Source organism: Halichoerus grypus, chromosome 3, assembly GCF_964656455.1.
Source record: "Halichoerus grypus chromosome 3, mHalGry1.hap1.1, whole genome shotgun sequence".
Taxonomy (NCBI): Eukaryota; Metazoa; Chordata; class Mammalia; order Carnivora; family Phocidae; genus Halichoerus; species Halichoerus grypus.
The window spans coordinates 183,010,820-183,037,112 of NC_135714.1; the positions used below are offsets into that span (position 1 = coordinate 183,010,820).

Below are 26,293 nucleotides of genomic sequence, written 5' to 3' on the forward strand. Positions count from 1 at the left end.
TCGTGCCTTCATTTCTGTATTTGGCAGGCATTTGTTAATATAATTATTAAATTATTCGGTAGCCCAGAAATTCACTGAAGCATGTGATTCTCATTTTATATTTCCACTGGAGAACAGCCTCTGAATTCTTGCCACTGGATATGACAAAAATCCAGGCAAAGCAAAAATCTATCTTAGAATGCTTTCAGGGTATCAGGAGAGGGTAGAAGAGGGGTATGAGGATGAGGCAATTCACTTAAACACTGAAATCATTTAAGCAGGAGAGTAAGGTCCTGTGAAGTGTTAGATTTTCTTGAGCTATCCAATAAGTGCACACACACACACATGCTCACAGAAGACCAGTTCCATTTCTAGAAATAAGGCAGACAAGATATTCAGATAAATCTCTTTAAGTATAACTCATCTAAAAATCCTAGAGGTATATTTATATAAACATATGGGTATGGGTAGATAGATGATAGATGATAGATGATAGATAGATAGATAGATAGATATAGATAGATAGATATCACGTGACTTCATTGGTAGAAGTAAGGAAATTCTCTAGTGTCCAGAAATGACAAGAAATCTTGAATCCACGGGTCATGCACTGACTTGGAGTTTTCTCTGGAGGTATCTTGGTGGCCTGGTGACAGAGAGCCTGAAATTTAACAGTCCACACGTGGGGATTAGGAGACAAAGCCTAGAGCCTGAATACTGCAAGAGATCACGTATGAGACCCCCTTCATAAAACTGTACCTCCATGAATGGCATGCTCAATTTGAACCGAGAACTTGCTTTGGAGAGTAAGATAGTGAGCAGACCTACCTAAATATTGGTCTTCATGCAATATGACTAGAGGAAGGTAGGAAAAAACTCTTTGTGAAAATTTCTAACCTCAAGACCATACTAATAAGTACTTAAAGCCGGAATTTCTACTCTCTGTGTGGTCTGAAAAACCGTTAGTTTACATTTAACATGGTCCTGAGCTGGTAGGACCCTTAAGGAAAAAGTATTCCCAGACCACTGGAAGAACATTCACCCTCTAAAACCAGACCTCCCTCCCACAGATGAGGAAGGAGGATGCAGGCTGTTACAAGGAAGATTCAGCAGAAACAAGAAGCTGTAGAGTCAGATATGCAAAAATGATTGGAATTGTCGAAAAATATAAAATAAATATGTTTAGTATGCTTAAAGGAGAAAAAGGCAAATTGAAAGAATGACGGTGTAATAAGAGATTATGAAAATGGACCAGATTGATGTGAAAAAGAACCAAATGAATACATTAAGATGAAAACCTGGAAATTGGAAACTTAATGGCTGGATACATAGTCGATTATGGGGAAATAGAGCTGGTGACATTTCCCAGATGACAGCAGAGACAAACATGGAAATGGAAAACCTGAGCGACTAGGGGATGTGGACAGTGGAGCAAAATCGGCCAATGTTAAAATACATCTAATGCTTCCAGAGAGAGGAGGAAAGAAGAATTTGGAAAGATAGTAATTGGGAATTTTCTAGGACTGATGGGAAAGCCATGTCTTTGGATCTGGAAACCCAACCAATCCCAAGCAGAGTATATAAAAAGAAATTCAACACTAAGATATATAATAAAATTGCAGAACACTACAGATAAAGAAAGACTATCTTAAAAGTAGCCAGAGGGAAAGGATAGATTGCCCATTAATTGGTTAACTACATAAATTATCATACAAACCAGGATACTTTTGAAAAGGAAGGGGGATGCTAACCAAACAGGAGACCAGGGCAACAGGCATAATCTGGGTCTACAACAGGCAGAGGAAAGTACCGGGTCACCAAATCTATAAAAGAATAATAATTTAATTGACAGCAAGGACAAGGAGAGTCAGGAAGACATTGGATAACATCTTCAAAGTGCTGAAAAAATTATTCAATTAGAATTACATATCAGTAAAATCTCTTTTAATAATAAGGGTCGGGAGGCGCCTGGGTGACTCAGTTGGTTAAGCATCTGCCTTTGGCTCAAGTCATGATCCCAGGGTCCTGGGATTGAGCCCCGCGTTGGGCTCTCTGCTCAGTGGGGAGTCTTCTTGTCCCTCTCCTTCTGCCCCTCCACCCTGCTCGTACGCCTTCTCTCTCTTAAATAAATAAAATCTTTAAAAAATAATAAAAGTCAGAAAAAGACATGTTTAGATAAGCAAAAACAGAAAAGTCACAATCAACGGACCCTCTCGAAAATAAATTCCTTGTAAGAGAAGGAAAATGAGCCCAGAAAGAGTCTGAGACACAAAAAAGCCAACAAAGAACATTGAAATTAATATTGACTGATGAGGTAATAATAATAATGCCTACTAAAAAACAGAAACAAAGTATTACTTAGAAAATACTAGAGAGACGATATTAAGGTATGGAACAAAAACGTAATCCAAAGGAGGTTAAGAAAAGCATAAAAGGAAGATAAACCTAGAAGGGTCAGGGTGGGGGGGGGGGAGAACAATTAGAAAGTACAAAATAATAGGCACATTAATTATAAGTGGACTAATATCTCCAGTCCAAAGATAAAGATAGACCAGATTTTTTTTAGAAATCCAGCTACAGGGATGCCTGGGTGGCTCAGTCAGTTAAATGTCTGGCTATTGATTTCAGCTCAGGTCATGATCTCAGGGTCATGAGATCGAGCCCTATGTCAAGCTCCATGCTTAGCAGGAGTCTCCTTAAGATTCTCTCTCTCCCTCTGCCCCTCCCCCTGCTTGTGAGCTCTCTCTCTCAAATACATAATCTTTTTTTTTTTTTAAGACAGAAATACAGCTACATTCTGTTTACAAGAAACAACACTTCAGAGCACAGTAAGGTTGAATAAAAAAGATAGGGAAAGGTAATATGAGGCAAATTCTACAACGACAAAAGTAGGATGGCCATTTTAATCTTAGATGAAAGAAACCTTAAAGCAAAAAGCATTAATGACAACGAAGAAGATCACTACATATTGATAAAAATTTCAACTCACCATGAAATTACAGCAATTCTAAATTTGTATAGATTCAATAAAATAGCCTCAAAATATATAAAGCAAAATTTGGAAGAATTACAAGAAGAAATTTACAGATAAAGCAGGCAAGAAAATGTAAGCTTGATCAAAAGGTCATTATATCTAAAAACCGTATTTGGGGCCATAAAGCCACTATCAACAAATAATTTTTAAAATCTTCTTCATATGGGGCACCTGGGTGGCTCAGTCGGTTAAGTGTCCGACTCTTGGTTTCAGCTCAAGTCATGATCTCAGGGTGGTGAGATCGAGCCCCATCCCAGGCTCTGTGCTCAGTGCAGAGTCAGCTTGAGATTCTGCCTCCCTCTCCCTCTACCCCTCCTGCTCATGCTCACTCTCTTTCTCTCTCTAAAATAAATAAATCTTAAAAAAAATAAAATCTTCATATAGATGACAATGTCTGACCACAGCACTATTAAATTAGACACCAGTACCAAAAAGGTACTGCTCCCTCACTGCGTCCCTCAAAGAGCCTGATTTGGGGAAATAAGAATAAATAATCAGCGGGTCAAAAGAAGTCTCGACTTTCTAGAAAATAGAATTACAAAGAAAGGTAAATGCTACATATCATTGCAGTTAAAGCTGTACTTAGGAAAAGAAAAAAAGCCTTAAATGCTTACATTTTCAAAAAGAAGGAAATATATGAGCTCAGATCCAGTTTAAGAAGGTAGGGGAGTGCCAGAAAAAAGTCAAATAATGCAGAAGAAAGGAAACACTATCCCTTTTCTGTTACTTTACAGTTTTCACTTAACGTTGTTGTTCCTCATTTTCGTTTCTTACTTTTATTGGTCTGATCATAGGGCTATGCATTCCATTTTCATCTTGTTAATTTAGAAGTTTTACCATCATGTACCACTAATGACCTGGATTTCCCCCTCTCTAGAAAGCAGACTGAGTGCGTCTATTGCCCTATTATTTCAAAGCTATTTCTCCCACCGAGACCCACTCTTTCCCTACTGATTTCCTCTTTCTGACTTCATCACGTTTTGCTCACAGTCTAGGAATGAAATATTTAGAATTCTTTCATTTTTCCCTTTTCTCCTCCTTCCAGGCATCTCTCACCCCCTAATTAAACCCTGGAATGTTTTCACTTCCTCTTGCACTCTTAATTCTGAGGCTTTGCTGAAATAGTTGGACATAGAATTTTACTTAACAATTGTTTGTGTGTTTGTTTGTCTTTGGGATCCACGTGCAGGATTTACATTACACATTATATTCTTATCCATTAATATTTAATGATATATTTCTAAAAACCAATGCATTATTCATCTTTGATTGTTTCCTACTTTCCCTTTCCTCATCTTGAAGTCTCTGTTCCGGTTCATTGGCTTCTGGAAAGGGCTTTTTCTTAAGTATTTACCTCAGATGGGCACATTCTGTGATTTATTCTCTGAATTAGTGCATGTCCTTGAATATCTTCCACTCACCTTAACAGGTAAACAACTGCAAAAGCCTAGTATGGGATTCTGGGGGGGGTTCTTTCAATCTCTTCTAGCTTCCAGTGTTGCAGATAAGAAGTTCAGTAACAGTCAAAAAAAGGAAAAGCCTAGAAACTTGTTTTACCCCGATATCCCTAAGCATGTGTTTGTTTCATCAATCTAACCAAAAACTCTGAATGTTTTTTACTCTGCAAACTTATCTTTCTTTGGCTTAGGAAAATTTTCTCCTAAGTGATTTAAAATTAATTTATTCTACCTCATATATTCTTTCTTCTTTTAGAATGTCTGTTATTCAAACAGTTGGTATCCTGCATCCATTTCCCAAATTTTCTCCTTGTAACCTTGTGATTTCCAGCTCCGTGGCATGTTTTACTCTGTGATTTGTGGATGTTCCGATCTTGAGGCCACTAACACAAATCTCATCAGTCACCATCAACCCTCTGCATTCATGCACTGAATCAGTGAGGTTTTCATTTGTTATTACATAGTTTTGTTCCTAAGTGCTTCTTTTTAATTTTTTTTAAATTTAGGAACCCATTTGTCTGATCCAGCAAGTCACTTCCATTGGGTGTGCAATGTGATTGTTGAATCTATTTGTCCTCTTTGGCTTCTGGACATCTTTAGGTCCTTGATTTTTTTTCCTCCATTGGCCAACTGGAGTTCAAGCCTATTTTTTTAGAGCTACTCGAAAAATCAGGAAACTCTCAGGCCAAGGGTCTCATCCCCACAAGCCTAGTACAGAGGCAGACAGTCCTCTCTGAGGCCCCTAGGAAGCAGCCCTGTTCTCAGGTCACCCTGGGCTCTCCCAGCACCCATGGCAGGGAAGACTTGCCCAAACTTTTATGTCCCTGGGGAATCTTGACACGCTCAAGTAGGATCGGGTGGACACCCTACCCCTGGGGTCTACATCTTGATTGATGAGCCCAGTCCCTTTCTCCGAGCTCACCCAGCTCAGCACTACTTGCTTAGCAAGGGAAATTTCAGGGAAAGGGAGTCCCCACTGAGAGTCCACGGCCTCTACACCCACGGTAGATCCTGTCTCTTGAGAGACACATCTTTTGGATTTGGAAATCAAAGGAAGGGGAATCTCATTTAGATTGCCATAGTCTGAAAATCCTCTGCCCAGGGCTTTCTTCCGTAAAATGAGAAAATTTAAGAGCTCTTTCAGCTTCAAAAATCTATAAATCAGAGCTTAAATAAGAAGCATTCATGACTATGATAATTTATGGGAATAGAGTTTGCATGAAACAAACACTTTAAGGCAAATTTTTTTTTAAAGATTTATTTATTTGTTTTAGAGAAAGAGCACGTGAGCAGGCAGAGGGGCAGAGGGAGAGAGAGGGAGTCCTCAAGCAGACTCCCCGCTGGGCACGAAGCCCTATTCGGGGCTCCATCCCAGGACCCTGAGATCACTACCTGAGCCGAAATCAAGAGTAGGATGCTCAGCTGACTGAGCCACCCATGCACCCCTCAGGGTAAGTGTTTTAAGAAAAGAGTAGTTTTTGAGTTATAATGCTTTTAGGAAAACCCAGCTAATCTGGTGACAGGAAATCTAGCTTGGAACTAAGTGGCAAGGTCCTCTGAATTTTTAAATCTGCTAATTCTGATCATTTATAGAACATAAAGTGTTTTCTTTCTGTAACCTAGAACAGTGCTTCTCACACTTTCCTGGACTGACAACTTGCCTGGCGATGTGGCAATGTAGGTTCTGATTCAGTAGGTCTGGGGGATGGCCAGAGAGCCCGTGTTTCTTACCAGTGGGTTTGCCCACCCTGCTCCTCTGTGGCTCACATTTCAGCAGCAAGGCCTGGAATATTTGTAGTGGTGAGTAGACCTCTGGTGGTCATAGGAGAAATGTGCCATCATTTTGTCAGGCAGCTATTAAATTCTTTTTCTGGGAATGTTAAAAAACATCCCCCCCCAAAGCCATCAATTGATGTATCTCTGACCTGTTACAAGCAAAGCCAACAGAGTTTATTAATTTGGACTCCGTTGATCTGGAATTTGGTGTCATTCCAGGAAGACTACATTGCCAATGACAAGCAAAGAAGAGATGTGTGATATTAAATGCTAAAGGAAATGCATTAAAAAAAAAAAAAGGAAACCAACTTGGTGGTAGCCTTTGTAAACAAATAATGAATGAACTCCAAGTGATTAGTCTTTATTTCATTAAAATTCTAAACAATTCTTTAAGGCTTTTAATTTAATTCTCTTATCCCTGTCAAGGGTGGCCATAAATTACATTTCTTAGGAAACATTCACTGATTCAGGCCTGTTTCTGAATCAGAATAGCCTACTCTTTAATTAAGAAAAATGAGGGCAGTTTTATAGTAGTTTTAAATTTCTCAATCTTTTGGCTCCTTTCAGTCTGTGCTTCTCAAACAGAAAATAAAAATTGCTATGCCATTTGACTATTGTCAGTGTTTCAGATTAAACAAAGACTCTATAAACGTTTGAAAGGTATTCAATTCTGGAAACTATTTTTTCCTTTTGTTTTTTTTCCCCCTAGCTACAAATATGTTTCTTATTTTGAATATTTCCTGGCTTTGCCATGGTAAACAGATAAATGTTCCAGAAATCATCCATTTTTTTTTAGATAATAAAATTAGTATCACTTTAGGAAGGAAGATAAATATCCTACACCAAGAATGTGCTTATTCTCAAACTCGAAGCCCAGCTCATTGAAACAAACTTGCATATTGGTGTCAGTATCAGCTTGCGAGTGGCAGAAACTTCTGTCCTCCTGAGCCCTTCATGGAAATGGTTTGTTGGCTCGTGGAAATTTTCTTGACTTTAATCATGTCCCTGTGTCCTTGCATCTGGACCCTAAATCGGACCCCAAAGCAGATCTGTTTCCTTTGCTGGCTTCCACAGTATTGTCCTATCCATTTATGTTATGAGAGTTACACAGATCTTATATATTGTGAGAAGTTATGTAAGTTTATTCAAACCTCTAATTAGTCAGCTTTATAACAACATCTGGAGTCATTACTACCACTGACCCAGACTTGGCAGTTATCAAAAGAAGGATCTGTGTAGATCATTTCAGAGGCTCCTGTTCTGGTGTTCACATAAAGGTTTGGTGAGAAGTGCAGGTAAATGGTTAATTACGGATAATTTTTCTATTTTTAGAGTCCCCCAAATCACACAAATTTCATATGCATCTCTGACTCAAGGATCGACCTCTGGTTCCTATGTACAACCAGACATCATCTGGTAATGGCCCTGATAACCATTCGTTACTAAATGAAAGGAAAAACTCCATTCCTCTGCTCTGCACTCATACCACTTCTGACACTGGATGTGTGGGGTTTTTCTCACATTGACCAATCCTTTGACACCAGCTGGGTGTCCTACAATTCAGCTCAGCTCTGAGACTGTCTATCTGGGGTTAGCAGAAGACCCCACGGGTTAAGGACTCAGTTTCACAAGACAACCCCACTCCAGACACCAATTGTAGGTCGTAGTCCCCAGGTCACTCATACTTCTTTCTGATTTGGCCACAACAAAATTGGGGGTTCCAGTGACCCCCTCCTCAGGTTCAATAATTTGCTATTATGTCTCACAGAGCTCAGGGAAACATTTACTTACATGTACCAGTTTGTTATATAATAAAGAATATGATAAAGGATGCAAATTAAAAGATACAGAGGATGGGGGCACCTGGGTGGCTCAGTCGGTTAAGCGTCTGCCCTCGGCTCAGGTCATAATCCCAGGGTCCTGGGATCGAGCCCCACATCGGTCTCCCTGCTCAGCGGGGAGCCTGCTTCTCCCTCTCCCACTCCCCCTGCTTGTGTTCCCTATCTCACTGTGTCTCTCTGTCAAATAAATAAATAAAATCTTTAAAAAAAAAAAAAAAAGATACAGAGGATGGTCCAAAAGGGTCCCAAGCACAGGAGTTTCTGCCCCCATAGATTTAGGATGTGCCGCCCTCCCAGCACATGAATGTGTTTACCAACTCAGGAGCTCTGGAACGCTTTAGGGATTTTTATGGAGGCTTCATCATGTAGATTGGATTAATTATTAAGTTGTTTTCTGGCCCCTCTTCCCTCCCTTGAGAATGGGGAGTGGAGATGAAAGTTCCAAGCTTCTAATCATGGCGTGATCGTTCTGGTGTCCAGCCCCCATCCTGAAGCTGGCTGGGACCACCCAGGCTCTCCTCACTTGAACCAGAGGCACTCCCATCACCCAGGAAGTTCCAAGTGCCAGGAATTGGGGTCAAAGGCCACTTCCCGTGGTTTCAGTTATAGTTGGTCAACCACGGTCAGGAACCAGATAGTCCTCCTTCTGATGTATCCTTGGAAGGTCAAGATAGCTTAACGCTACATCACAATGTCTATGTCACTCTCCTCACTTCTACTCATCACACAGACATTTTATTGTCTCATATCATCACAAGAAGAAGGGTGAGTACGGTACAATAAGATATTTAAGAGAGACCACATTCAAATAACTTTTATTATAGTGTATGGTAATAATCATATATTGTAAATATTGTATAATTTTTTTTATTGCTTGCTGTTGTTAATCTCTTACTGTGCCTAACTGATAAATTAAACTTTATTATAGGCATGTGCATATAGGAAAAAGCATAGTACCAGCCGTGGTTGGAGACATCCACTGGGGGCCTCCGAATGTATCCTCCGCAGACAAGGGGGGGTGGCTACTGTACTAAAATTCAAGACACAATTCAAATCCTTATTTTACACTTTAAAACCCAACTTATTCCTTTCTTAAGATAAGTCTAATTTATTCCCCTTCTTGCCTTTCTTTCCGTGGAGCTCTTCTATTACGTGAGACAGAAAAACACAAAGGTAATAATCAGAGCGACTGTTGCCATATGCCAAGTCACACACAAAAAACGGAGCATATTTTCCCTTACCTGTGTACCCACTGTGACAACCATAGAAGTCATTTGAAAAACTGAAACGTTTATGGGTTCCATGACTTCAGAAGTAGAGTAAGAGATGTGAAAATAGAGGCAGCTGAGACTAGACCTAGGGAGATTCTACCTCTCAGGTAGGAGTGACTTCTACCAGCTGGAAACATATTCTACCCCCAATACTTTGCTTTGTGTTGTTACCTTTGTTTACTTCTAAAAACCAGAAATAGGAGCACCTGAGTGGCTCAGTCGGTGAAGCATCCCACTCTTGGTTTCGGCTCACATCATGATCTCAGGGTAGTGAGATCGAGTCCTGAGGGCGGGCTCATGCTGGGCATGGAACCTGCTTAAGATTCTCTCTCTGCCTCTGCACCCCCCTAAAATAAATAAATAAATAATAAAAATTTAAAAATAAAAACCAGAAATATACTTAAAATATATGCTTAAGTGTGCAAAGGGTATTAGTAATTCACACACGAGATGGAATTGATTCAGTCAGATTGCTTTCCTCCTACATGTGCAGAGCCCTGAAGGAGCAGAGTTCACGGGGTAGAGGGGAAGTAGAGATGAGTCTCCAGCCCAGAATTTTCTCCTCTAGTTGCCTTCCTGGGGCAGGCGAGACTGGCCTTGGTCTATGGGTTGGGATGGGGCCGAAGAATGAGGCATCTATTGCTGGCAGTTGGACAGGTAAATACTGAAAGTCACGTCCCCAGAGGAATGCAAGGTCAGAGCCAAAACAAACATTCTACCCTGGGTCAGCAATCCCAGGGGCCAAATAACAAGTAGAAACTAAGGTAAGGAGCCAAATGGGTTAAAGAAACAAACTAAAAGAGGCAAACTGCTGAATGAGATTATCAGGAGTCAGCTATTTGAGGCCATGCTGACTGCATTTAGAAGAACTAAAATGGTTCGAAACTAACACCAACCCCATCACCACCAGCAGGCTTTCTCCTGTAGGGTTTCCGTAGATTTGCCTGCTAGAAGGCTCTGAAAATGTCTGAAGCTTGCATTTCCAAGATGGAAGGGGGGAGTCCCCATTCACAGTGGATAGGTTACCAGAGCTCTTGTTGGGATCCAGTGTTCAGGGTGAGTTTTTGTGGAGGGTGGGCCTGGCGGAGCAGGGATCTGTGGGGCATGGTGGGGATGTTTGCAGAAGGAAGCTGGAGACAGAAAGCTTGAAGGGCCCAAGTGGGCTTCTGGTTTCTCAAGTGTTGGGTGTGTAAGATTCCGGAGGAAACCCAGGCATCTTGCATTGAGCTGCCCTTCTCCCTTCTGTAGGGATGGACAGCTATCAGTTTATGACTTTTGAGCCTCCACATACTACAAGGTTTTCTAGAGATCTTTCTAGGTGTCATAGCTCCTCCTGTTCCCAGGTACCTGTCAACTGCCAGGCCTATTGTTATAGAATGGATATTCTTAGGGAAGGAGTAGGGGGTTGTTACAGCAAATGCCACTGAGCTGAGGTGGATGTACTTGTTATTTGGTTTCTGTAGAACTGTAGGAGCTTCCCCCATCGCCCTTTTACCAAGTTAATGTTGACTAGCTATTTATATAAGTCAAGCACAGTAATAAGAGCTTCAGGTGCGACTCTCACTGAACACTTCCCACACACTCCCCAGCATCCATGACCCCTTTCCTCCTTCCCAGAGAGCCCTAATTCTGTTCAGTTATCCACCCCCAACCCCACCCAGCAGCCATGTACCCCAGGAGAAGTCACCCCATCCTCAGCATGAGGCTGGCTCTGGTTTGTCTGAGACTCCTTCCATTCCTTTTGACAGTTTCTGTTTCAGGAAGGAGCATATGACCAAATTTTGGCCAACAGAGCTTGACGGGGAAGGGTGCCAGAGGTTCTGGGAATGAATCCTCACTCCTGAGAGAGAGCCATGGAAAGAAACTTCTCTTCTTTAGTCCATCATGAACTTTAATCTCATTCCTGGAATCTTGCTACTTGCCTGAGGTTGGAGCTTACACAAGGAGCGGGGTGGACCTAGAGAATCTCAGAGAAATGCACCCAGGCTTCTGATCTACTGCCCCTCCTGTGAGATGATACATCTCCTTATTGTTTAAGCTGGTTTAAGCACGGGTTTCTGCTTATTGAAGTCCAATCATCCTGATACAATAAAAGGTGGCCATGTTTTCCCCCTGTACTACCAAGGAGGAAATTGGAGCTTGAAGAGGTTAAGTAATGCTTCCAGAGTTGTACGGCTCCTTAGGTAGGCTCAGGATTTGAGGCCAGTATGGCTCAACCCCTAAGCCTGTTTGCTTACCACACACAGTTTAGAGTCCCTGGGTTACACAATTAATTCGACTCTTGGTCAGAAGGGTATAGGCCGAGGACATGCATGCAGAGGGCTTTGATTCCCCTCCAAGGGCTCCCAATCCAGGGTAGCTGACACCTTGTCAGTGTACTTGTCCTGGGCTTGATCTGGTAAGGATGGTGCTTTTGGAGACCAGGACATTTGGGAGAACCAGGGATTTAGGTGAGAACAAAAGAGGAGCTCACATGGAAGAATAGGACTTCTCTATGTTACGTAAAGACTCCTATTCATGCTTCATGAGTCACCTTAAGTGCCATTTTCTCAGTGAGGGTTTCCTAATCCCAGGCTTGGTTGATCATTGTATTATATGCTCTCATAGCACCCTAAACTTCTTATCCTTATCCCAATTATAATTAGGTAATTGTTTGATGTCTGTCTCCCCTGCAGACTGTAAATCCCTTAGTCCTCTGCGCTTCCTTTTCTCTAAGCCCACCTCCACCCAGCCATGTATTTGGTTTTCATGCCAGTTGATATGAGGGCATATGTCCAAACAGACAGGACATCTCCAGGGGATGGGCTGCCCGTAGGCAGGGGGCTAGTCCAAGGCCAGGCTGCAGGAGAAGGCGGGAGGCCTGGGGGTCTATAGGGAAACTGCCACTGTGACAGAGTGTAGAAAGGAAATGGAAGGAAACCAGAGGTAAACCTCATCTATTTCAGAATTTTACCTAGAAATTCATATGTAGAAAAGAAGCATTATGCAACTTTACCATCAAGACAGATAGACAAACACACACACACATACACACACACAGAGAAGGGACTTGAGCTCATTCTTTTGTTACTACCATGAAGTTACATAAGATTTTCTGGACTGGTTTGAAAACTTAACTGTCATTTGTAATTTATTTCTTATTAAGAGTACCCCCCAAATAACTACTCCATATGAACTTTTGATAAAATATAATCATCCCTTGGTATTGAAGTGATTTTGTTTTTGGTGGTGGTGATTTAGACTCCTTATAAAGGCAAGTATAATGCCTAGAACCTAGCAGGTGCTCAATAAATAATTGTTCAACAGAGGAAGGAAACTGATCATTGAGTCTATTTGATTTCTATGCAGACCATAAACAGAAAGAAATGCGTTTATTTTAACAAAGTGCAGATGATGAAGGATATGTCTACAGATGGAATTCCCTTCAACCAATATTGGCTGAAGAAGAAAGAAAAGTGCTTAAGGAACTTTAAGGCTGTTAGGAGCACAGAGGAGGTGTAGGAACGTTGTCTGCCCAAGGCCAGTTTGGGGCCTGCTGTTTCTCCACTCCTTCATCATCATCATGTGTCTATTCAGCACATACTCATAGTATATGATAGCTACCCTGAGGTGTTCAGAAAGAGGTAGAATACACAGCTTCTGTGGGAAAGAAACACCACAATCACACTAACCTTTTAAAGTCAGAATATGATGACGTTATTCTCCTGCTTAAAGACGTCCCACTTGTGGCCCTCTGCTCTGCCCTGTAGCTCCCCACTGCTCTCCCTCCCCTCACCTCTCACCCCCTCCCCCTGCCACTGTCCTGCTGCATCCTGGTAGAATCCCGCCCGGGGTCGCCGCCACCTTCCACCCAGACCTTGCTGCTGTGGCTTCTGCAGAGCCAGCTCCTGGTGGACCCATGTGGAGATGGGGCCCCAGATCCCATCCCGGGAGTCCCAGAAGCCTTTAAGAGAGACACCAACGGCAAAAAGAGGCATCTGATGTTGGTGCCCACTGGGATGATAATGAAAAGCTTTATATGCTCCTCATGTCCAGAAGGCAGAGGCCCAGTTTGCTGCAAAAAATTTGGACAAAGAATACCTGCCCATTGCAGGACTTGCTGAATTTTGTTAAGGCACCTGCAGAACTAGCCCCGGGTGAGAACAACCAAGTGTTGAACGCAGCCAGTATGTCACCCTGCACACCTTTCTGGAACCAGGGCCTTGAGGATTGGAGTCGATTTTCTGCAAAGATTTTTAAAGTTCAGCCGAGATGTCTTTCTGCCCAAACCATCCTGCAGAAATCACACACCCATCTTCAGGGATGCTGCACGCAGCTACGCGGTTATCGATACTATGACCCCCAGACGTGCGGCTTTGACTTCACAGGCGCTATAGGGGACATTTCCAAAATGCCACAGCAGTGTTCTTCTCCTCCATGCCTGTGCCCACAGTTCCACGGGAGCGGACCCTCGCCCTGAGCAGCGGAAGGAAATAGCAACAGTGGTGAAGACAAACAAGCTCTTCTCATTCTCTGACACGGTCAACCAAGGCTTTGCCTGTGGTGCTGGTAACAAGGATGGCGGGCTGTATGCCACTTCATCGACCAGGGCATTCATGTTGGTCTCTGCCAATCCTGTGCCAAGAACACGGGTGGGCACGTGGGAGCCCTCCCTGTGGTCTGCAGAGACGCTGAAGCCAAAGGGTGGAGTCGCACTTGAAGGTCTTGATCCGTCCTGTGTATTCCAACCCTCTAATCAATGGGGCATGGATCGCCTCGACCATCCTGACCGGCCCTGACCTGCGAATCAATGGCGGCAGGCCGTACAAGGCATGGCCGGCTGCATCATGGGCGTGCGGACTCAGCTGGTCTCTGGCCTCAAGAAGGAGGGCTCCTCCCACGGCTGACAGCACATGACTGACCAGATGGCATGTTCTGTGTCATGGCACTAACGCCCGAGCAGGTGGAGAGGCTGACCAAGGAGTTCTCCATCGGCATGACAAAGGACGGCTGCCTCTCTGTGGCAGGGGTCACCTCCGGCAATGTGGGCCACCTTGTCCGTGCCATTCACCAGGTCCCCCAGGAATTGCCCTGCAGAGAGGAAACAGACACAACCCTCCTGCCTCCAGACCCCGCTGCTGTGAGAGTCACATGGAGGAAGGAGGGCCGATGGTGGCGAGCAGGTCATTTCTTTCAACCACAGGACTTAATGCTCAACCACTGAATGTGTTTCTCAGAAAAGAACGTGTCGTGAAACAGGGCAGAAGCATCTGTGGTGGGTGTCTGAAACTTTGTGGCTCAAAACCCAAACTCCTGCTCATCCTTTAACTCTAGCTGTTCCAAAAGAGTGTACATGTACAAGAAAGACATAGCTGCCCCCCACCCCCCCGCCGCCAAGTGCCATTGCGATATTCCAGAAGCTTTAACTGCAGCACCTTATGGTGCTGGGGGCACCTCTGTGGATCCAGCATGAGATCAGCACTTATAAGAGGCATTGTGAGAAGAGCTCATTCTAACATTAGCAGGTAGCCTCTGTCCTCCCATGATCGAGCAAGCTTATCAAAGGCCCTTGTTACAGATATCGTGCTGCATGAAAACCAACAGGTCTGCTGCTCATGCAGCGAGGAAAAGATAAGATGCCGTTTCCTGTCTTATTTAAGAAAAAAAAGGGGGCTCTTTTTTAAAAATTTTTTTTATTGTTATGTTAATCACCATACATTACATCATTAGTTTTTGATGTAGTGTTCCATGATTCATTGTTTGTGCATAACACCCAGTGCTCCATGCAGAACGTGCCCTCTTTAATACCCATCACCAGGCTAACCCATCCCCCCACCCCCCTCCCCTTTAGAACCCTCAGTTTGTTTCTCAGAGTCCATAGTCTCTCATGGTTCGTCTCCCCCTCTGATTTCCCCCCTACTTCATTCTTCCCCTCCTGCTATCTTCTTCTTCTTTTTTCTTTCTTAACATATATTGCATTATTTGTTTCAGAGGTACAGATCTGTGATTCAACAGTCTTGCACAACTCACAGCACTCACCATAGCACATACCCTCCCCAGTGTCTATCATCCAGCCACCCCATCCCTCCCACCCCCCACCACTCCAGCAACCCTCAGTTTGTTTCCTGAGATTAAGAATTCCTCATATCAGTGAGGTCATATGATACATATCTTTCTCTGATTGACTTATTTCACTCAGCATAACACCCTCCAGTTCCATCCACGTTGTTGCAAATGGCAAGATCTCATTCCTTTTGATGGCTGCATAATATTCCATTGTATATATATACCACCTCTTCTTTATCCATTCATCTGTCGATGGACATCTTGGCTCTTTCCACAGTTTGGCTATTGTGGACATTGCTGCTATAAACATCGGGGTGCACATACCCCTTCGGATCCCTACATTTGTATCTTTGGGGTAAATACCCAGTAGTGCAATTGCTGGATCGTAGGGTAGCTCTATTTTCAACTTTTTGAGGAACCTCCATACTGTTTTCCAGAGTGGTTGCACCAGCTTGCATTCCCACCAACAGTGTAGGAGGGTTCCCCTTTCTCCGCATCCCCGCCAACATCTGTCGTTTCCTGACTTGTTAATTTTAGCCATTCTGACTGATGTGAGGTGGTATCTCATTGAGGTTTTGATTTGGATTTCCCTGATACTGAGCAATGTTGAGCACTTTTTCATGTGTCTGTTGGCCATTTGGATGTCTTCTTTGGAAAAATGTCTGTTCATGTCTTCTGCCCATTTCTTGATTGGATTCTTTGTTCTTTGGGGGTTGAGTTTGATTTTGGATATTAGCCCTTTATCTGATATATCATTTGCAAATATCTTCTCCCATTCTGTCAGTTGTCTTTTGGTTTTGTTGACTGCTTCTTTTGCTGTGCAAAAGCTTTTTATCTTGATGAAGTCCCAATAGTTCATTTTTGCCCTTGCTTCCCTTGCCTTTGGCAATGTTTCCAGGAAGAAGTTGCTGCAGCTGAGGTCGAAGAGGTTGCTGCCTGTGTTCTCCTTTAGGATTTTGATGGACTCCTGTCTCACATTGAGGTCTTTCAACCATTTGGAGTCTATTTTTGTGTGTGGTGTAAGGAAATGGTCCAGTTTCATTCTTCTGCATGTGGCTGTCCAATTTTCCCAACACCATTTGTTGAAGAGACTGTCTTTTTTCCAGTGGACATTCTTTCCTGCTTTGTCAAAGATCAGTTGACCGTAGAGTTGAGGGTCCATTTCTGGGCTCTCTATTCTGTTCCATTGATCTATGTGTCTGTTTTTGTGCCAGTACCATACTGTCTTGATGATGACAGCTTTGTAATAGAGCTGGAAGTCCGGAATTGTGATGCCGCCAGCTTTGCTTTTCTTTTTCAACATTCCTCTGGCTATTCGGGGTCTTTTCTGGTTCCATACAAATTTTAGGATTATTTGTTCCATTTCTTTGAAAAAAGTGGATGGTATTTTGATGGGGATTGCATTGAATGTGTAGATTGCTCTAGGTAGCATTGACATCTTCACAATATTTGTTCTTCCAATCCATGAGCATGGAACGTTTTTCCATTTCTTTGTGTCCTCCTCAATTTCTTTCATGAGTATTTTATAGTTTTCTGAGTACAGATCCTTTGCCTCTTTGGTTAGATTTATTCCTAGGTATCTTATGGTTTTGGGTGCAATTGTAAATGGGATCGACTCCTTAATTTCTCTTTCTTCTGTCTTGTTGTTGATGTATAGGAATGCCACTGATTTCTGTGCATTGATTTTATATCCTGCCACTTTACTGAATTTCTGTATGAGTTCTAGCAGTTATGGGGTGGAGTCTTTTGGGTTTTCCACATAAGTATCATATCATCTGCAAAGAGTGAGAGTTTGACTTCTTCTTTGCCGATTTGGATGCCTTTTATGTCTTTTTGTTGTCTGATTGCTGTGGCTAGGACTTCTAATACTATGTTGAATAGCAGTGGTGATAGTGGACATCCCTGCCGCATTCCTGACCTTAGGGGGAAAGCTCTCAGTTCTTCCCCATTGAGAATGATATTCGCTGTAGGTTTTTCATATATGACTTTTATGATATTGAGGTATGTACCCTCTATCCCTATACTCTGAAGAGTTTTGATCAAGAAAGGATGCTGTACTTTGTCAAATGCTTTTTCTGCGTCTATTGAGAGGATCAAATGATTCTTGTTCTTTCTTTTGTTAATGTATTGTATCACGTTGATTGATTTGCGGATGTTGAACCAACCTTGCAGCCCAGGGATAAATCCCACTTGGTCGTGGTGAATAATCCTTTTAATGAACTGTTGGATCCTATTGGCTAGTATTTTGGTGAGAATTTTTGCATCCATGTTCATCAAAGAGATTGGTCTGTAATTCTCCTTTTTGATGGGGTCTTTGTCTGGTTTGGGGATCAAGGTAATGGTGGCCTCTTAAAACGAGTTTGGAAGTTTTCCTTCCATTTCTATTTTTTGGAATAGTTTCAGAAGAATAGGTATTAATTCTTCTTTAAATGTTGGATAGAATTCCCCTGGGAAGCCATCTGGCCCTGGGCTTTTGTGTTTTGGGAGATTTTTGATGACTGCTTCAATTTCCTTAATAGTTATAGGTCTGTTCAGGTTTTCTATTTCTTCCTGGTTCAGTTTTGGTAGTTGATACATCTCTAGGAATGCATCCATTTCTTCCAGGTTATCTAATTTGCTGGCATAGAGTTGCTCATAATATGTTCTTATAATTGTTTGTATTTCTTTGGTGTTGGTTGTGATCTCTCCTCTTCCATTCATGATTTTGTTGATTTGGGTCATTTCTCTTTTCTTTTTGATAAGTCTGGCCAGGGGTTTATCAATCTTGTTAATTCTTTCAAAGAACCAGCTCCTAGTTTTGTTGATCTGTTCTACTGTTCTTTTGGTTTCTATTTCATTGATTTCTGCTCTGATCTTTATTATTTCTCTTCTCCTGCTTGGTTTGGGCTTTATTTGCTGTTCTTTCTCCAGCTCCTTTAGGTGTAGGGTTAGGTTGTATACTTGAGACCTTTCTTGTTTCTTGAGAAAGGCTTGTATTGCTATATACTTTCCTCTTAGGACACCTTTACTGCATCCCAAAGATTTTGAACAGTTGTGTTTTCATTTTCATTGGTTTCCATGAATTTTTTTAATTCTTCTTTAATTTCCTGGTTGACCCATTCATTCTTTAGTAGGATGCTCTTTAGCCTCCATGTATTTGAGTTCTTTCCGACTTTCCTCTTGTGATTGAGTTCTAGTTTCAAAGCATTGTAGTCTGAAAATAGGCAGGAAATGATCCCAATCTTTTGGTACCGGTTGAGACCTGATTTATGACCTAGGATGTGATCAATTCTGGAGAATGTTCCATGGGCACTAGAGAAGAATGTGTATTCTGTTGCTTTGGGATGGAATGATCTGAATAGATCTGTGAAGTCCATTTAGTCCATTGTGTCATTTAAAGTCTTTATTTCCTTGCTGATCTTTTGCTTAGATGATTTGTCCATTTCAGTGAGGGGGTTGTTAAAGTCCCCCACTATTATTGTATTGTTGTCAATGTGTTTCTTTGCTTTTGTTATTAATTGCCTTATATAATTGGCTGCTCCCATGTTAGGGGCCTAGATATTTACACTTGTTAGATCTTCTTGTTGGATAGACCCTTTAAGTAGGATATAGTGTCCTTCCTCATCTCTTATTACAGTCTTTGGTTTAAAATCTAATTTGTCTGATAAGGATTGCCACCCCAGCTTTCTTTTGGTGTCCATTAGCATGGTAAATGGTTTTCCACCCCCTCACTTTCAAGCTGGGGGTGTCTTTGGGTCTAAAATGAGTCTCTTGCAGACAGCATATTGATGGGTCTTGTTTTTTAATCCAAGCTGATAGCCTGTGTCTTTTGATTGGGGCATTTAGCCTATTTACATTCAGGGGAACCATTGAAAGATATGAATTTAGTGCCATTGTATTGCCTGTAAGGTGACTGTTACTGTATATTGTCTGTGTTCTTTTCTGGTCTATGTTGCTTTTAGGCTCTCTCTTTGCTGAGAAGACCCCTTTCAATATTTCTTGTAGGGCTGGTTTCGTGTTTGCAAATTCCTTTAGTTTTTGTTTGTCCTGGAAGCTTTTTATCTCTCCTTCTATTTTCAATGACAGCCTAGCTGGATATAGTATTCTTGGCTGCATATTTTTCTCATTTAGTGCTCTGAATATATCATGCCAGTACTTTCCGGCCTGCCAGGTCTCTGTGGATAGGTCTGTTGCCAATCTAATGTTTCTACCATTGTAGGTTACAGATCTCTTGTCCTGAGCTGCTTTCAGGACTTTGTCTTTGTCTCTGAGACTCGTAAGTTTTACTATTAGATGTCGGGGTGTTGACCTATTTTTATTGATTTTGAGAGGGGTTCTCTGTGCTTCCTGGATTTTGATGCCTGTTTCCTTCCCCAAATTAGGGAAGTTCTCTGCTATAATTTGCTCCAATACACCTTCTGCCCCTCTCTCTCTTTCTTCTTCTTCTGGGATCCCAATTATTCTAATGTTGTTTCATCTTATGGTATCGCTTATCTCTCGAATTCTGCCCTCGTGATCCAGTAGTTGTTTATCTCTCTTTTTCTCAGCTTCTTTATTTTCCATCATTTGGTCTTCTATATCACTGATTTTCTCTTCTGCCTCATTTATCCTAGCAGTTAGCACCCCCATTTTTTATTGCACCTCATTAATAGCCTTTTTGATTTCGACTTGGTTAGATTTTAGTTCTTTTATTTCTCCAGAAAGGTTTCTCTAATAACTTCCATGCTTTTTTCAAGCCCAGCTAGTATCTTTAAAGTGATGATTCTGAACTCTAGATCCGACATCGTACTCATGTCCGTATTGAGTAGGTCCCTGGCAGTCGGTACTACCTCTTGTTCTTTTTGTTGAGGTGATTTTTTCCATCTTGTCATTTTGTCCAGAGGAGAATAGATTAATGAGAGAACAAAATGCTAACAGGGTAACAGTGTCCCCAGAAAATATACTCTAAACAAATCAGAAAAGACCTGAAGCCGGGAGAAAAGAAAGGGAAAGAAGATAAAAACAAACAAAAACAGAACAAAACAAAACAAAACAAACCAGAATATGATCAAATATGACCAGGCTGGTGCATAGATCAATGCCACACACTAGATTTTGGGTGTATTTTGGTCTGTTAGAAGAAAGTGCCTCCCAAAATTTTAAAGAAAGAAAAACTTATATATGTACAAAAATAAGGGTTGATATGATGAAGGGATGGAATATGACTGTAAAGATGAAAACTATAAAAAATTTTATAAAAGGAATTGATAAGAAGTTGTTTGAAAAAAGAAAGAAGAGGATTTTAAAAAAAAGAAAAAAAAAGGGAGAGAATGTGATCAGGCAGGAGAGTAGAACAAAACCATACACTAGAGATTTAGGGTATGTTTTGATCTGTTAGAAGAAACTATCTCAAAATTTTAAAGAGAGAACAACTTATATATATATGCCAAAAATAAGGGTAACTACTATGAAGGGATAGAATATGACTCTAAAAATGAAAAATAAAAATGTTTTTTTAAAAAAGGGATTGATAAGATGTTGGTTGAAAAAGGGAAAAAGAAACATGAAAAAAAAAAAAGGACAGTTAAAAAAAAATTAACTTTGGAAGACTAAAGAATCATGGTAAAAAAGCCATGGATTCTATGTGCAGTATTCCCCTAGCGCTGGAGTTCTGCCGTTCTCACTGATCGGTAAACTTGGTCTTGGCTGGCTGTTCTCGCTGATCTTCTGGGGGAGGGGCCTGTTGCCGTGGTTCCCAAATGTCTTTGCCGGAGGCGGAATTGCCCTGCCCTTGCCAGTCCGGGCTAAGTAATCTGCTCGGGTTTGCTCTCGGGAGCTTTTGTTCCCTGCAAGCTTTCCGTACAGCTTTGGAGGCGGAGAGTGAAAATGGCGGCCTCCCAGTCTCCACCCTGGTGGAGCCGAGAACTCGGGCCCCGCTCCTCAGTGCGCCCCCAGAGAAAAGCAGTCAGTCACTCCCGTCTCCCCGGTCTCCGGCCACACTCCGCGCTCACCTGGCCTGTGACCGAGCGTTTCTATCTCTGGCACCCGACCCCGGGTGGAGTCTCCAAACCCAGCAGATCCCCGCGGTGCGCTCCCGCACCTCTCCTCCCGGGGGAAGAAGGTGAGTCTCCCCGAATCTGCCGCTTGTTGGGTCCCTGCTGGAGGAGCAGTGGCCCGACTGTGCCGCGGATCATGGTTTATGGCAACCCCGGGGTGAGAGTCCGCGCCTCGGCTCCATCTCCGCAGCTGGCTTCCCCGCTCCGATCCCTGGGAGCTCTGCCGCACTCAGGCACCCCCGGTCTTTCTGTGACCCCGAGGGTCCTGAGACCACACTGTCCCACGAGGGTTCCACCCCCCACTTAGCCACCAGAGTGACGTCCCTCAGTGGAGCCGACTTCTAGAAGTCCTGTTTTGTGCTCCGCGGCTCTATCACTTGCCAGAAGCGGCCGACAGAGGCCCCTCCCCCACCGTCTATCTTCCCGAATATCGCCTCGGATTCCCTTCTCCGCACGTCCTACCTTCCAGAAAGTGGTCGCTTTTCTGTTCAGAGAGTTGTTGCTATTCTTTTCTTCGATCTCCTGTTGAGTTTGTAGGTGTTCAGAATGGTTTGATCCCTATCCAGCTGAATTCCTGAGACCAGACGAAATCCAGGTCTCCTACTCCTCCGCCATCTTGCTCCTAGTTCCGGGGGCTCTTCTTTTTAATACTTTAAGGCATTTTAACGTTCCTGTCTTCTCCCTTATCATTGTTGTTCTTTTCCTTAGGCACGGAGATCTATAACTAGCCTAGATTTCCATCCTAGTCTACTGCTTGACTGACCATCAACCCCATCCTATAGGATTTACTTATTTGAAGAATGAAGAACATGATCTTCTGCCCCTCCCCTCCCGTCCCCTCCCCTTGCCTTTCTCATCAGAGAATAGCGGAGGGTGGGCAACTGCACTTTTGGTTCAGCATCCTCTTCGATGAGTGTTTGTCTCCTGCCTGGATGTCACCTCTGCCCAGTTGGACCTCTTCCTTCATTCGGTGTAGTTGTGGGGTCTCTCATCTCACAACATGAGCAGATGATATGGGGCACAACCAGGAAAGAGGATATCTGGGCTTTGGTTTTAACCTTTGTGTGCTGCCAACCGGGCTCAGGCTTCACCATTTGGGAAGATAATCTCCTACTACTCCAACCATGTAGACTTACTGTGGCCTGGTTTCTCTGTTAAAATATAGTTACTGTAGGGGCGCCTGGGTGGCTCAGTTAGTTGGGCATCTGCCTTGGGCTCAGGTCATGATCTCAGAGTCCTGGGATCAAGTCCCACATCGGGCTCCCTGTTCAGCAGGGAGTCTGCTTCTCCCTCTCCCTCTGCCTTCCACCTCATGGTCTCTCTCTCTCAAATAAATAAAATCTTTTAATAAATAAATAAATAACGTTACTGTAGACCGGGGGGGGGGGGGGGAAGACATCCCGCTTCCTGTAGGATAAAGAGAACAATCTCCTAGCCTGTGTGCTCTACCGAAGTCACCAGGCTTTTATCAAGGCTCTGTCCCCCCATATCTCTGCCTTTCAACCATGCCAGTCTTTCTATCCTTTGAATGTTTGATTCTCTCTTGTCCTGTCCACACACAGTTTTGTCTGCCTGAGGTGACCTCATTGTCCCTTTACCTAGCTAATGCCCACTCAGCCTTCAGAAGTCAGATCAAACTTCACCTATTCAGGAAGAACCTTCCCGAATCCCCTGGAATAGGTCCAGTTGCCCTACCATCTTCTCTCATGCAAGCTCTATGCTCCTTTATAATACTTATCCAAAGAGTAATTGAGTCGATGGGCAATTATATGTTTAATATTCATCTCTCCTCTAGAATTCAAACTTGAGGAAAACAGGCATGTTTCTCTTATCCTTGCTGAATTCCCAGGTCCTAAAATAGTGCACTGTATGTTTTTGTTGAGGAAATGAATGAATGAATGCTAAATATAGTTATGCCCTTGTACTCTCCTACTCAGGTTTCTGTTGTGGGCTCATACTCTGTCTATCCTATAAAAGTCAGAGGTGTTTAGGGTTCTGTCCTGAATCTTTATTTTTCTCTTTTTACCTAGCCTTCCAGTGAGATCCCATGGTAACAGCTACCATCCTTATGTTCATGATTCTTCCAAGATGTCTCTGTAGAATCCTCTACCCTCAGAACAACTGCCTCCCAGACATCCTCACATTGACCTTGTACAGGTACCTACACTTCAATATTGATGCAAGCCCCTTTGTAAAAATGCCTTATCTGCTTACTGCCATAATTTCACATCTTACTGCCTTCCCCACCTTTCTCAACAACCAGCAACTCCTGAATGCAGGCCTCTCTCCTTGACCACAGGGCCTTTGCACAGCTGGGATCAAACATATGAAGAAGAGTTCGGGGAAAGATGGAATGAAGGCTTTTCATGGGCAAGTAACACGAGGAAACTATTTTCAGGAAGTTTTATTTCACTTATTCTGTTACTGTATTAGATTTCCACCAGTGACTCAGATGATGAATCAGAGTGAAATATTCATGAAGTTTGTGGAAGATATATTCACAAGCTTTTGATTGAAGGGAAATTTAGCACTTCGGAAAGGTAGCAGAAACAGAATTCAGTTAAATCCAAGCAGAGTACTGCAGAAAGAGGAGAAACGTAAGATGGAAAAAGGAACATTGGCTATAAGCGAGCATGGCTATCAAACATCAAGAAAAAGAGAATGGAATCCTAGTAGAAAGTGCCTTTAAATTAGCACTCTAGTACCAGGCTTTTCAAGCTAATTTCCTTCTAATTGGAAGAGGCTCCAGAAAGCTCGGAAGAAGGAGAAACTAACTGGGGCCATGGGAGGATCCCTGGACTAGGAGTCCAAAGACAGAGAGAGCTCAAGTCACGGCTCTTCCATATGATAAAACCTCAGTAGAATCAGAGGTCCGTAGACTTGGCTGAAAGCTGAGAGGTCATCCCATCCAGATTCTCACCGAAAGGCAAGGAAGTGGAGCCCACGTGTGAAGGACCTCCAAAGCCACACGGCAGGAAGTGGCGGAGATAGCGCGCCTGACCCCGCGGTCACCCCCCCCCCCCCCCCCCCGGCTACCTCCCTGGCTTCTCACTCGAAACGCAGGAGATGCTATTTCTCCACCAGCCTTTAAAAGTTGCCGTTTCAGTGGAAATAGAGTTAAAAGGAGCAGCCACGGGCCACCCTCATTTAGGAAGTGACACCGATCAAATTAAAAATAACAATCCTCATCAAAATAAACAATTTGACTTCCTCTACTTTCACAGAGTTGTTGGAGAGCCTAGAAAAGACCTGAACCGGAGCCAGGAAATGGAAGCGCAGGTGGTGGTGAACGAGGCTCTGAGGAATAGTCAGGGACACTTATTTTCTCCAAGGACTATTTATTAAGCACGTACTAAGGCACTCAGACAGGTGCTATGGTGATTCAGAGAAGACAGACCTCGGTGGAGCCTCCCCGTGAGCAAGACGAGGTGCCAGGACACTCACTAAGGTGACTTTCGTGCAGCAGAAATAGGTGCCAGGCCCTGCGGGTCCCCAAGGGAGAAAGGGCAACGTCTCCCATGGGAGCTGCGAGCCCAGCAGCCGTGTTAGACCAGAACTACGTGGAAAGGCTCTTTTAGAGACAATACAGGTGGAGTGGTACTCAAAATGGGGAGAGAGAATGAGCTCACTTTGTAGTAGCATCAAAATAGAAATAAATAGAACTAGGGAAAGTGTCTTCACATTGAAACTTAATCCAAAAATTATTTGCTGTAAATGCTGGAGAATCTTTTTTCTCAAAAAAAAAAAAAAAAAAAGGGTAGATTATCATTTGACTGGGATGGCTTAACTATGTTAACTAAGGTTTTTCAAGACTCATTCAACTCATAAAATGCTATTTTTACAAAAACACAATTACTTTAAAAATTAACTGTAAGTGTGAGCACTTAAGCACTGTAAAAGCAGATAATTAGCGCTTGTACAACAGTGAATCATACTCCACGGAGTCTCCCAAAGACTGACTGTTCTTTCTAGTTACATTCGGAAACTCTGATACTTAAACTTGGAACTTGCAAGCCGTCCCAGATAGGAGCAAATCTATTTGTAGAGCAAAAACATGAACCAGCAGAGGGCGGTAACAGTTATGCACTGTCATTTTAGTCTGAATATAGCAAAACTGTATGGTTTTGCCCCTGGCATTAGCCACTAGTCTAGTGGGTGTTTATTATATTTACATTTAGTACGTAGGTCCTTTTATGAGCATTCTTTATTCCATTACCTCCAATAAAAGCAAAAACAATAAGGTTGTTAAAAGGCTCGTTTGAAGAAACACACGATCACAATGGAAACAATAGAAAACGTGTAAGAAAATCACATGCACAGAAGACATTATTCATGGGCCCAGAGGAACAATTCAGTATCACAAAGAATGTGTTGAAAGAGCTACTCTAATCGATCAATAACATTTAGCAAAAGATTGGGAAGAAAAACTACCAAATTGAAAGAAAAGGGGGGGGGGGTTGGCAGGTTTAAGAAAAAGGCTAGTAGGTCATCCAGCATTTCAACATGGTGAGAGTAGCAAGCCACTATGGCTTGCTGACAAGTCCTGGTGACAAGCCCCAGATGCCCAGGCCCCTTGGGAGGGGCACACTGTGGTGCTGTGTCCGAGGCAGATGGAAGACTCAGTCCCACACAGGGGTACATGGCTTAGTGAGGGGAACAAGGGCGGAATTCAGCTCCCTTTTTCCACCTCAGCTGGGGGACCAACCTGCATAAACAAACTGATTGCTAGGTAACTCCAACGCATGTGCCAGTCATCCTGGAGAGGGGGTGTCTGCCCAAGAGTTGAAACTGATCTGATTTGGAAATAGGTGTCGAGTAGAAATTATACGACTGAAAGGAAGCAGACCATGTCACCCCTAAATATACCACTTTGGTG

General features: G+C 42.8%; 1 pseudogene; it reads left to right on the forward strand.

Moving 5' to 3' along the window:
* The first annotated feature begins 11,762 nt into the window (after nucleotides 1-11,762).
* Nucleotides 11,763-14,810, forward strand: LOC118521506 (aspartate aminotransferase, mitochondrial pseudogene; annotated as a pseudogene).
* Nucleotides 14,811-26,293: the final 11,483 nt, after the last annotated feature.